Source organism: Papaver somniferum, chromosome 2 (assembly GCF_003573695.1).
Source record: "Papaver somniferum cultivar HN1 chromosome 2, ASM357369v1, whole genome shotgun sequence".
NCBI classification, from domain to species: Eukaryota; Viridiplantae; Streptophyta; class Magnoliopsida; order Ranunculales; family Papaveraceae; genus Papaver; species Papaver somniferum.
Window position 1 is genome coordinate 147,180,898 of NC_039359.1, and position 14,588 is coordinate 147,195,485.

Consider the following 14,588-nt stretch of genomic DNA (forward strand, 5'->3'; position numbering starts at 1 on the left):
AATAAACCTTATTATAAAGTAGAAACGCCAAAATCTACGGTTAGAAATATTCCTGAACAAGTAGAACCGACGTTCTCCGATCTAGAATTTGAGATAAATGTGATCCAAAAACCATCATTGGATTTACAAGAACTTCGAAAAGAGTATCATAGTTTAGAAAATACAAATAAAAGGGCTTGGTTTGAATCCAACTTTAGTTCTAACAGAAGAACAAGAATATATAAAACTTATGCTCTATACTTAAGTCATAATAAAAATCCAAACCCATTTTTCACCTGGTTCGAAGATTTTATCAAAACTTACAATTTAAATAAATATAAGAGATCGCTTAATATGTTGGAAACCCAGTTTCAATCTTATATGACAAAAGATGGAAATGTTATTCAGTCAATCCATCCACAAGAAGTAGTCCTTGATATCAAAGGTGTTATAGCATCCCCATACAAATTAGAACATAAGGGAACTGATTCAGTAGCTAACCATAAAGATATTGGTCAGTTAATAAAACAAAATAACTACACCAATTTATATTTACATTCAATAGGAAAACAAACGACAAGAATTAAAGGCTTGTTAAACAAGGATAAAATCCAACATATACAACCTAATGAGCTTAAACTTAATCCGGCACCATCTAGTGGATTATTATTTAAACCAAACCCAATAATAGATCCAAATGTCTTCAGGTTTTCCAACCCAGATAATAGCTTTGTAGATGCACTAGTAGAAAAGCTAGGAAAATTAAGCTTATCTGCTTCAGGACCATCTAAAGCATCCAAACAATCAAAAGAAGGAATAAATGTTATGTCCAAACACGAAGAATACAATGATATATATATAGAAGAACTGGAAGAAATTTTTCATTCATCAAATTCTGGTAATATTAACAACAATTCTGATGACATTAATAAAATATCTTTGGAAAAAATAAATATACACCGACAGTTCCTACTAGAAATTATTACCCTAGACCAACACCGGTAGATTTACAACTGGAAGAGGATTATAATTGGAATCAGACTTCGTTTGATGGAAGATCCATAGTTGAGTGGAACATAGATGGTATGACGTAATACCAAATAGTAAATATCATAAGACAAATGTCGATCTATGCTTCTGCTTCTAGACTCATTAAAAACCCAGAAAAACAAATTGTTGAATCCATAGTTACTGGCTTTACTGGCCAACTTAAAGGATGGTGGGATTTCCATATGTCCGACCAGGCAAAATATAGCATTTATATGGCAAAGAAACCAATCAAGCTAGAAGATGGTACTGAATACTCTCAAGAAGATATTGTTAGTACCCTACTTTATACCATTGGCCTGCACTTTGTAGGAAGTAATAGCCAACAAATGGAAAGATCTAGGGAATTACTTATTAATCTTAAATGTCCCACCCTCTCCCATTATAGATGGTACAAGGATGTATTCTTCTCAAAATTGTTTAGCAGAGAAGATTGTTCCTCTAATTCTGATTTTTGGAAAGAGAAATTCGTCTCAGGATTACCCCCTTTGTTTGCTGAAAGGGTTAGAAATAAACTAAAATCAAAAAATATTCAACAACGTATTGAGTATGGCGAATATACCTTTGGCCAACTATCTTCCGAAATTGTATGTGAAGGTTTAGCTTTATGCTCAGACATAAATCTACATAGACAAATACAAAATAATAAATTATCTAACATACAAGAGTTAGGTGATTTTTGTGAGCAATTTGGATACACTAATACACCATCCGCGTTATTATCTAGGAAGAAAGGTACTCGACCACCTTCCCATAACAATCCTAAGACTACTAGGTATCCCAATAGGTATCCATTGAAATCTAAACGACCCAATTTTAGGAAAAACAACAATAAGACACAACAATTAAATAAAAAGACTAATAAGTCACTTCCGGTCTGTTAAAAGTGTGGAAAAATTGGGCATTATAGTAATAAGTGTCGTACAAAACAAAAAATAAATGAGCTTAATCTAGACGAAGGTCTCAAACGTCAATTAGAACAAGTCCTCTTAATGGATTCCGATCTATCCGAAGAGGATGAATCATCCTCCTCAGAAAATGATTCAGGGACAATTTCAGGATTGGAGGATGATGAATGTACAAATGGTTGTTCTTGTAAAAATTGTTTTCATAAACAAATATCTAGTCTAGGAATTAATGTCCTCACCAATGAAGAAAATTTTATATTAGAGTTAATTGATAAAATTGAAAATCCAGAATCAAAGCGAATAGCTTTAGAAAAATATATTGAAGTAGCTAAAAGAGCACCAAAACAAGAGAAAATCGAAACTTCTTACAAACCTTATAGTTTTAAGGAAATAATGGCAAGAGTAGAAAATCATCACATTAAAAAAGAACCATCAGTCAATGATCTTAGGGCAGAAGTTAATCAGGTTAAAGAAGAATTAAGAAGTCTTAAGCAAAGAGTCCAGATATTGGAACTTCATAAACCAGTAGACTGTGAGTATGACTCACAAGAAGAAAACTCTTTTGATGAAATTTTACAAAACTACCAGGCTCATATTACTACACATATAGATAAACCAGAATCACCTACTAATAACCAGGATATCGAAAACATGCAATTCATTAATATAATAGATAAAGTAATCACTCAAAAGTGGTACACCTTAGTCACCCTAATCATAGGAAAAGAATACCGTTTTGAAACTATGGCACTCATAGATTCGGGTGCAGATCTAAACTGCTTAAATGAAGGATTAGTTCCCACAAAGTATTTTAGCAAAACAACCCAAGTTCTTAATACTGCAGATGGAAACAAATTGATAATTAATTACAAATTATCTGATGTGCGGTGTGTAATAATGGTATTTGTCTAGCGACACCATTTATCATGGTAAAGAATTTATCTCAATCCTGCATATTAGGGACTCCATTCTTGAATATGTTATACCCGTTAAGTATTAACAATACGGGCATTGAAGCCCTCATTCAGGGACATAAAATATTATTTGAATTTGTCTCTGAACCTAGGCAAAAATTTATTAACCAGGTTCAAGAAAAAATCAAGCACAAAGAAAATTTTTTGTTCTTCTTAAAAGAGGAGATTCAATATAAGCAAATAGAAGAGAAACTAAATTGCCCAAAACTCCAAAAAAAATCAATGATTTTAATGATCTTCTAGTGAAAGAAGTTTGTGCTGAAATCCCAAATGCATTCTGGGAAAGAAAACATATAGTAGAATTACCTTATGAACCAGATTTTTCTGAAAAAATGATTCCAACAAAAGCCAGACCAATTCAAATGAACAATAGATTATTAGAAATATGTAAATCTGAAATTCAAGATTTACTAGATAAAGGTTTGATTGAAAAAGAAAAGTTACTCTCCTTGGAGTTGTCCTGCATTTTATGTAGAAAAAGCAGCTGAATTAGAAAGAGGAGTTCCGAGATTAGTCATCAACTATAAGCCTTTGAATAAAGCATTAAGATGGATTAGGTATCCAATTCCTAATAAAAAGATCTTTTAGATAGATTACATAATGCTGTCATATTTTCAAAATTTGACTTAAAGTCAGGATATTGGCAAATTCAAATCGCAGAAAAAGACAAGTATAAAACTGCATTTACGGTTCCCTTTGGACATTATGAATGGAATGTTATGCCATTTGGTTTAAAAAATGCTCCATCAGAATTTCAACATATTATGAATAACATATTTAATTCTTATTCAACTTTTACAATTGTATACATTGATGATGTATTAATATATTCTGAATCAATTGAGCAACATTTTAAACACTTATCAATATTCCTCAAAATAGTAAAACAGGCCGGATTAGTGGTATCTGCAAAAAAGATGAAAATATTTCAAACCCAGGTTAGATTCCTTGGTCACAATATTAATAAAGGTACTATAATACCTATAGAACGGGCTATATCCTTTGCTGATAAATTTCCTGATGAAATCAAGGATAAAAAACAATTACAAAGATTCTTAGGAAGCTTAAATTATATAGCAGATTTTTATAAGGATTTAGCTAAGGATAGCAAACCTCTATATGCAAGATTACGGAAAAACCCTGCTAATTGGAGCAGTGAGCATACAACTGCTTTATAAAAATCAAAGCTAAAGCTAAAGAATTGCCATGCCTAACTATAGCGAATCCAACAGCCTACAAAATAGTTGAGACTGATGCTTCAGATGTCGGATATGGAGGAATCCTTAAACAAAGGATTCATAATAAAGAGCAATTAGTAAGATATACCTCAGGTGTATGGAAATCGGCACAACAAAATTACTCAACCATTAAAAAAGAAATATTGGCAATAATTCATTGTGTTACTAAATTTGAAAGTGATTTGTTAAACCAGGAATTTCTTATTAGAGTGGATTGTCAGGCAGCTAAGGAAGTATTGGTAAAGGATGTTAAAAATTTAGCCTCTCGGCAAATTTTTGCAAGATGGCAAGCCATTTTATCAGCGTTTGATTTCAAAATTGAATATATAAAAGGTGAAACTAATTCTCTACCTGATTTCTTGACTCGTGAATTTTTGCAGGGGAAGCATGGACTGCCAGATAACTAGGGGAAAGGCTCCTCAATTTTCTTACCCATCTCCTAATAAAAGGAACAAAAGTAATCCTATTATGATTAAAGGAAACCCAAATAAGGGAAAACAATATTCTTCTTCAGAAGAAAAGTCGGCATTTATAATGTCCACATCAATACCGCTTTTAGCGGTAGAAACAGAACATGCTAACAGAGATCCTGCAGAAGTTGCAAGCATGTACTTAAAAGAGCATATTTTACCACATTATGGTAAAACTAGAGAGTTTTATGAAACAATACTCATAGAGACAGGATCTATCCTTTTAACACATAACACGGCCAACAGTAATGGTAATGGTCCTCCTGCGTTCTCCAAGCTTGTTATTCTTAAGGTATTATCATACCGAGATTGGGGAATGAACCCTCATGGGTTAAAAAAATTCAATGATCACCCCCATATCAAACCGAGATCATATTCTTATACTGATTATATTAAAGCATGGACACATATTTTTTGCTATCAAACTCAGAGATTCTCTCATTCCTGGTATATTGGTTTAAACTCAATACAATCAAAGAGCTACCAAATTGGTTCAGAGCATGGCTAAGTAGCTGGGGGCCATGCCCGGAGATTTTACCTGCATATATTGTGGATATGTTAAATAAGTTTATCAAGGCTAATAGCCAATCTTATGATATAAGAATATTAATGCAGTGGTTCTTTATACTGTATGAAATCCCATGGATTCTAAGATGGAATTATTCAATTCCACAAGATAATGATCCTGATTGGGATTATATCCCTTATTTAGAAAAGAAATTATATATCAAATGGTGGGATAGATATAATGCAGCACATCTACAACCATCTACATTTAACATGCAGTTTGTTGCAGCTCAGCTTATGGTATCGGCATCAACCACCTCAATGCCGATGGAATTCTCAACCCACATACTCGCACTAAAGCATAGGCACGGGGACTTGTCAAAGGAAGAATTTAAGAAGCAGATTTCGGAGGCACTTGATAACGAAGATTTGGGTTCCCAACCGTCCTCGTCAAAAACATTTGAGGAAGATAAAATCGGAAAATACAGAAGACCTAAATGCAAATGGTGATGATTGCTTTGGAATGATTTAGGGTTTAAATGGTTCGAAGAAGATAGGAAAATTCTAATTATTGTCCGGCAAAAAAAAAAAATGGTCAACTTTTCATCAAAAGGAAGCAGGATCGACTCCACTATTCATCAAGGACACGTATTTGCTCCAAAATAGTAAAAGTAAAAAGGTTTAATATTTTCCAAAAAAGAAAAAAGGTAAATCTTATCTAAGATTTCTACCTTAGATATGTCTTCCACTTGTCTACAACTTATAGATTGTTGTAATTATAGATAGGATTCTCAAAAAAGTAAATCTTATATCTTTTGTTTCTTGCAAACTTTCCCTTATATAAATACCCGTTAAGGAAAAGGGAAAGGGCAAGTTTTTAGTTCTCAAGAGTCATTATCTATAAGTTTGAAAGTGAAAGTTTCTGAGTGTTTCCTGCTTTGAGAGTGATAGTTTGTGAGTGTTTTCATGTTCTAAGTGTGAGTTTGAAGTTGTTTGGTGTGCTATCTATTAAGGAATAAAAGACTACTTTGTAAGTATCTCTACCCGTTATCTATGTTTTAAGTTTCTTTTAGTTACGAAGATTCCTTTTAATTTTCTATTAATCATTTTCTAAATTATCTTTCAATCACTATTTCTATATATATATATATATAGATAAATTTTTTTTTAAATTTGATGAATCTAATATCGTTTTGTGAACAAGTGAGTCCTTATATTATCCCTTCACGAGTGTGATCTCGTCGCTACTTATCAACATTTAGGTTTACAAAGTCGATTCTATGCGGGGTACAAATGGGACTCAAAGCGAGGATGTGCCAGTCCAGGTCTTGTCGAGAAAATAGTCATAAATGGGCCATAGCTAGCAAATATGCAGGGTCAAGATCGCAAGTGTCAGTCATTGACTTAATGGGAGGAAACGAGAAAGTGACCCAAGGATTTGGGAGTGCCGGATGCGCGTAATATTTTTTCTTTTTGTTTTTTCTCATGAAGGGAGAACCGTGTTAACATTCACAAATTTCACAACTACTTATAGGACGGCGTTTATTTTATATTACGATTCTTAGCCCTGGGCAAGACAGATATTATCTGCCAAACTATGACCGTAACATATGGCCTTCCCGAAATTACAAAAGAGAATTATGAGTCTATAAAACGATTCCATCAGGGAATAAAAAAGAAGGTCTATAAAACGATCAATTTCGTTTTCACCGTCCTCTCAAAGAAAACTATGGTAGTCGAGAAAACACCGACACTGAATAAATATTTGGTACATGATTCTTTTACATTGTTGAAATGACTATATAAAAATAAATTAGGACATATTGTAATTTAATGAATGCCTTTTTTCTTTCTTTTCTTAAGCATGAAAGTAAATATCTTTCGTCATCAATTGTTTAAATTATTTGATGCCTGGTGCACTACATGAGTTTCAATTTACTTTTATATTAATAGGGCGTTTGGATACTACATGAAAGGTGAAAGGTGGTATAACTTTTAACTAAGCCAGATATTAAAAATTGATTTCGAAACCAGAGTCTAAAATGATTTTTAAAAACAAAAGGAAAGAGTATTTTTTTCATCTAAACCATACGTAAATATTAACACCGTACAAAATTATAAATCGTATACTCATATACTCTTCTTTTTCTTTTATCGATCAGCAGTGGGAATTGAAGTATACTCATGTACTCTCATTACACATGTGATGCTCATTTGCATTAAATAATGTTTGATAGCAACATTTTTTTCTTTTTTTTAGGAATTGTTTTCTTTTATCTCATAATTGGCTTCTGTATTACTATAGCATAATTTGGTTTGGTTTACAGTAAACGATGGTAAAAGAATTAGATTTTGGAAAGATAAATGGCTTGATGGAGGAAGTTTGCAAGACTTATTTTCGGAGGTGTTTAGAGTAGTCAAGAATAAGGACATTACTATAGCATCGATGATTGATAATAATGGGTGGAAGAGTGATTTCAAGAGATCTTTGAATGCTATTGAGAAGATCGAACGGGACTTGCTCAGGCGTGATGTGCGTATCCCTTTCCTTGGAGAAAATGAAGATGTTATGTCTATTATGGATAGATTTAGCACTAGTAAGTGTCATGAGGCTCTTGTTGGGAAGCATGACTCATGTAACTTCGTGAAGCATCTTTGGAAGAACAATATTCCCCATAAGGTCAGTTTTATTATTTGGGCTTCTTTTCATAATTCCCTTCCAACTAGAGACATGTTGAGGCATAGAAGAGTAGAGATAGTCAGTGATTTGTGTATTTTCTGCAATTCTGAAAGAGAAACAACGGATCATATGTTCCTGCATTATTCTTATTTTTTTGAGGTTTGGAACTATTTCATAAAAGCCTTCAGAATTTCATGGCCAATGCCGAAGACTTTATTTGAATTGTTTGAAGCTTGGTCTACAAATGTTTTATAGGGTAGAGGAAAATTAGTATGGAGGATTATCCATTATGGAATTTGTTGGAGATTGTGGAAAGAACGGAATGGAAGAGTTTTGGGGGCTAGGAAGAAGGAAGCGATGGAGATTGTTGATCTTGTCAAACAACTAGTAGTTGTTTGGTCTTGTGATTCTGATACTTTTAAGTTTGTTAATCCTAGTTTGATTTGGAGCAATTTGGGAGACTCCCATGAATGTGTAAAATCCTTTGTATTGTGTAAGGTGCTTTTTCTTTAATACAATCTTTCCTTCGATTTTTTTTTTGCTTCTGTATTATATTGGTTACTACAGTTCATAATGTTAATCTTGTTATTTATAAATAACCAGTGGAAGGTAATTCCTTTGTCAGCTAGAAACAAAGGGAGTAAGATGTATAGCAGACGAGTCACTCAATAAAAAAAGGAATAAACTTATTATAAGTTGCATTCCATCTAAGGACGGAACTAGGATTTGGAACTTGGAATGGCTTGGAATAAATTTATGCATACTTGTAATTTTCTACCTGACTTGATAATGATTTCAGCTGGGCTCGTAGTGGAATGGGCTAAGCTCCACTACCTATTTTTTTAAAAAAGATCTAGGTTTAAGCCACCCCTAGCCTAGTCTACATCTAAATCCGCCCATGATGCCATCCTCATTGACATGCATTCTTCGCACGAACTCAAGAAATATATCTTCCCAGACCCTAACTAGCATTGATATGTCGATCATTTAAGAATAAGGAAAATTCTTGATGAACCGTGTATCTAGACTGCATAAAAACCATCGACTTACAAATAATGGATCCTAACCCCCTTCAAATCTTTGTGGATGAGAATTATGAGCGGGCGGTTTTTGTGTAGTCTAAATACAACTCATTCAAAAAGATTCTAAAAATAATAGTTTATAATTGCGATAAAAATGTACAACATATACAATTATTTTACAGGTAGTATTGGATTTACAATTTGAGTATTTGAATATATTCATTATCTTATAATTTTGAATTTACTTTAATTAGATCTAAATTTCAACGTTGCAAATAAAGCTAAAAGTTTTTTTTTTTCCTTTTTTTTTTTTCCTTTTTCTTTTCTTTTTTTGACGCGAGTATTACTGTGATAAATATCGAAGAAAAGATGAGGGTTTATTTATATAGTGTCCTGGAATCCTACGTATGAATCACAATTTAGAAAAATCATTGTCCCCTTATGTAGGGTCTAGATCACTGTTTAGTTAATATGTGATCTAAGGCTCACTACATATATACATATATATATATATATATGACACGTCTCGTTGCACTAAAACACTGTGGTCTCTGGAGATTTAAGTAGTTGTCAATTTTGACCCAGAGACGACTCTGCCGCTGGATGGGATTACCAGCGAAATTGGGCCGTTAGATCGTGAAGCAGGTGATGGCTCACCAAATGACCACGTTTTTCTTCAGCTAACCAAACGACCACGGTTTTTTTGGTTAATCGAACAGACACGTTTTTATAAATTGTAACGTCTATATATATTCCAAAAGTTTGTGTGACGAATAACTGTTGCTAAATCATTTGTAATAGAAATATTCGTTTCGAATTCGATAAAATAAAAGTAGCCCCTACAATTGTACCAACGCGTTAGCACGTGCCCACTTAATTAACAAAACATTAAAATTTCAAATAAAATTATAAAACTTTGAAAATGCCAACTGTTGGTTGATTAACACGAATACAACTTCGGAAATGCTAGACTCATCGAAAAGAAATCCGTAGTCATCAATTTCCCTATCCACACTATTCTAAGGCTAAATCTTATGAGTTAAAACCATAGTGACGGAAAAATGTGGCAAGCTTCGATTTCCCTTCTCTCTCTTGGAAAGCGGTGGAGGGAAGAGTAACATAACTGAGGATTTAGCCTCGCTCTAGAATGTAAGAAAACGAGGATGCAATCCTCATTTATTCACTTTCTATATAAAAAATAAAATCTAATAAAATATATTTTTAACAGATTTTCCACCCCCTTTTAATATTCTATATAAACAAAATGTTTTTGGGGAGGATTAAAATCGCGCTCAAATTTTAAACTTGGACCGGGCACCCACTTTACGTGGCACCACCATGCACATGGTAGGGGAAACCTTCAATAAGACTTAGCCTACCACCTTGATTGTTTTCTCTTGACTGGTACTGACTCGCCTGGATTTGACTGAAATCATCTAACTCATCTGGATATGGCTTAGTATATTTCTTTTCTGAGTCAGATCTGACTCAAAAATATGAATTAGTGGTTTGTTTTCATGAGTCAGTAATATTTTATTACCTTACTCAAATGGGTGGAGTCGGAAGTTCGAACCGACTCAGATCGCGATTCAGATCTAACTCAAGAAAAAAAAAACAATATAACATTTGATTCGAACCGAATCAGAAGCCAAATAATATCTCGATGTCACGTCAGCAAAAACCAAACATCCTCTATGTCCCAAACAATTTTATGTACAAGTCTCTTATCACGTTAGTCAAAATATAGCTCTTGGAGTGCCGCTAAACTAATGCTAGTTTCTTTCTTAGGTTTCAAATATTAGCCCATGGAACACATTTTTTTGTTTAATTTTGTTGGCAAGAGAAGCATCATCATGAAGACAGGCGTGCACCAAATTTTCAGATTTAAGTGAACGGAATGGAGGTATATAAATTTTTTTACATTGGTATGTATCCCGATGGAAAAGTCTGTCGATACAATACGACAAGAAGTCTCTGTAAAATAAAAATATTTCTTCTTGTGAAGAAAATTTGTGCGACTTTTCGAGGAGAAAACATAAATGAATCCCCTATACATATTTAGAACGCCACCACGTAGCATAGAAGAGTTAAGATTAGGTAGGATTACAAAAGATATATTGTCTTGCTTACTCCTCCATCCTTGGACTGTCCGTCTGTTTTATTGACAAGACAACTGACTCAAGTACACTTTACTCTAAGTAACCCCATTACTACAGGTTTAGCTCCAAATCTGTTCTCATCCCAGATTCCATCCCTGTCTCATGTCTGTGCGCATGATACACACTTCATATTGAGTCGTTAATTTTATAATCCTCTATGCTGTCTTTTATATAAACTCGTCAAACAAGCTGGCTACAAAGACAAAGGGCGCGCATGTGCTCCGCAAGTGGAATTGGAGGAGCAAATGTCAAAGCTCCAAACTTCGAAGCGCGTATTCCTGATCCTGACGCTGCCTACGGTGTCTAGTGATGTAATTTTCGTCACCAAATTTGAAACGGATATAACATTACCAATCTAATGCGCGTAAACCATGGTTCGTGCACATTATCGATGGCTCAGTGTTTTTGGTCACTCGATCCTACAGTTGACATGGCTGGCGTGCAGGGACGGAGCCAGGACTTAAATGTTATGGGGTCAGAAAAAAAATTCCCCATAGCTAAGAATTTTGTTTAAGAACGTTTATTCTAATTAATGGCAGATGTAATTTCTCAAATGGTAAATAATGACAAGGAGATTTAGGCTTTGATTTTGCACGTGAAAGTGGTCCAACTGGACGTCCTCGAGTTCCTTCTCTAGCTAAGAAATTATCTCAAGACTGTAATGTTTCTTGTTCTGATGCCTATAAAGGGCCATTGACATCACTGCTGATAAAGGTGTAAATTGGGATGGGCCATCACGTTTAAGGCACAACACAACATGTTAAAATTCGAGCACAGCACGACACAACACGTGACCGGCCCAGCACGGGCACAACACGTTTGTTTAATGTGTTGTGCTATGCCAGAAAAATAGGCACATCGACACAATATAGCACGCGACACAACACAACACAACACAACACAACACAACACAACACAACACGCGAATAAAGCACACCACGTCATGCGTAAAATACTACACAATACATCACATTTGATGCATATTTCACAAAAAAAATCATTGTTTTAACCAATTTACGACATTTTATTTTCGTTATGCTAATTTATTTTAATAATAATACATGTACTAACTAAAATATCTCAAAAATATTTATTTTGGAGAGCATAAAATAAGTGTGCTAGCACAGCCCAGCACGGAACAACACGTTTATTTTTCTAGCACATCACAGCATGGCACGCCATTTAGCATAGCACAGCACGTCTGAATCTCTGGCACAGCCCAGCCCAACAGGCAGCATGCTAAGCACGTGACTTCGTGGCTGGGTTGTGCCGGGCCGGCACGTTTTACACCTCTAACTGCTGACATTAAACACCAACATTTTTCCTTAATTTCGCAATCGGGCACAAATGATTCTTGAGTAATATCGACTACTTGTGTATGATACGTATATGAAGTGGAAGTATGAAATGCTAGCCGCATCAACAACTCCAAATCAGTAAAACTATCTGAATGCAACGCCAATATAGATGAGTCACTGTTGTGCAGTCATCGCGGACATTAGCAACTAACACCTTGCTTCACAGACAAGTTATTGTAGCAGCTGGAAATGATTTTCTATATTTTTCTTACTTGGGGAATGGAGCTTTTCATTTGCGGGAACCATTTTGAAAACTCATGTTCCCTGACAGGTTCCAATTCATATACATTATGCAGCGAAGACTGAAATGTTTATAATGAAAAAATACGTCTTTTTAGGCGGGATTAACCATCTACATTTTGGTTTCGCAACATCTTGACCAGTCGTGTTCTATTAATCGATATTGTCAATAACAGAGTATGCAAGCCAAAAAGATTCGGACATGTTGAAAGCGCCCCATAACCTAAAGTTCCCCGCGCACAAGAGAGGTGTTGAGATATTTCCGGTGTAAATCTTTATTTCCACGTATGTTATCTGTTAGCTTAGCCCCGTAAGCGAATTTAATGCTTATCCTTTTACCTAAATTTCAATTTTGCGACAAAAACTTGCGCCCACAAGACATAATAATTACAAAAAATCCAAAAATATTTTTATTGAAATACAAATTCTAGTGGGTGCAAGCGACCCCACTTGCACCCACTTCCCTCCGTCCCTGCTGGCGTGTTAAAATTGAGACTTATTTTTTCATTGGTTGTTCCCGGGATATAATTGAGACTAGATTTATTGTTCATTGATTGTTCCCTTTAAAGAAAGTAAGATTTGTATGTACTTTTCTTTGTTTCGGAATAAAACAGGTGAAACAACAACACATATTCTGCATAAGACAGAAAATGAGCTATATGCCCTAAAGCCGTTACATTGTGGTTGTAGATGGCTAGTAAAATATTGGGTTGGGTAAATGGACACTAAAGATTTAGAAAGGTTTGCCCTTCATTTTTAATATTTAATTTTCTTATTTTATCTCTTTCTCTTTTTCTTTGTTATTTGATTTTCTTTTTCCAACATAAAATCTACATCGATTAACTTTTTCTTTCCAACATAAAAGGTTTTCCCTTCATTTTTAACTATTTTTTTATTTTATCTCTTTCTCGTTCTCTTTCTTATTTGATTTTCGTTTTCCAACATAAATTCTGCATCAATTAACTTTCTTTTTCCAACATAATATCTACCTCGAAAAAGCTATAATTTCTGAAATATAAGTCGGATTTTGATGAAACTTATATTTTCGGAATGAGTTTGAAATTATCAAAAAAAAAAATGATCCACTGTTAGTATTAAACCAGACCGAGGATGCATTATGCATTTAGGTGTAACCAAGAAAAACCTATTTCTTATAAGAATATGCGTTATGCACTCGGGTGCATCCTAGTCAAAACCTAATTCCTATAAGAGTATGCATTAGCACTCGGGTGCATGCAGCCTGAACAAAACGTATTTCCTATGTGAATACCCATTATGCGCTATGGTATAACCTGGCCAAAATCTATTTATTTATTTATTTTTCATATATGTATTATGCAATCCGGCAAAACCTGCCCAAAGTCTATCTTTCCGTCAAAATATGTATTATACACCCCGGTACAACCGAAAAAAATTTAAACCAGATGCTCCCAGTACCTTTACAACTACCAAAATAACAACTTCAACACCACCACTAAATCAAACTACCTACCAAGCTTTATGTTAAAAGAAATTAGCTAATCATGTGCTTTCTTAAAAACCATCAAAATATGTAAAAGAAGTAAGAAGACTTATGATAACCCTTTTTCTTATTTCGTGCCTTTCTATAGAACAACTGAGGTGCAGTTTCAGGTGTGTGTAAGTAGGCGAGTTTGAGAATGATTCTGAGCTCCTCTTTATACTTTTCTTCACATGCAAACTTGTGTTTGACAACAACCCACATATATCATCATTACATTCAAACTCTACAACCTCATTTATATGCACCTTACATCTAAGAAACTCAACGAAAAAATCTGCATTGAATGCTGTTTTCTCGACCAAATCTCACCCAAATCAGGATTCAAAATGTTGCAAACTCGTGGTCAACAATAACCCAACATTCATCATCGTATTAAGACCAACTTAGTCTCTTCTTCTATAAACCACTAGTGAAATAATTACTCCCTTAATGATTACTGAAGATGAGAAAATGACAACATCCTAAATTAGAAGATGGATATTCG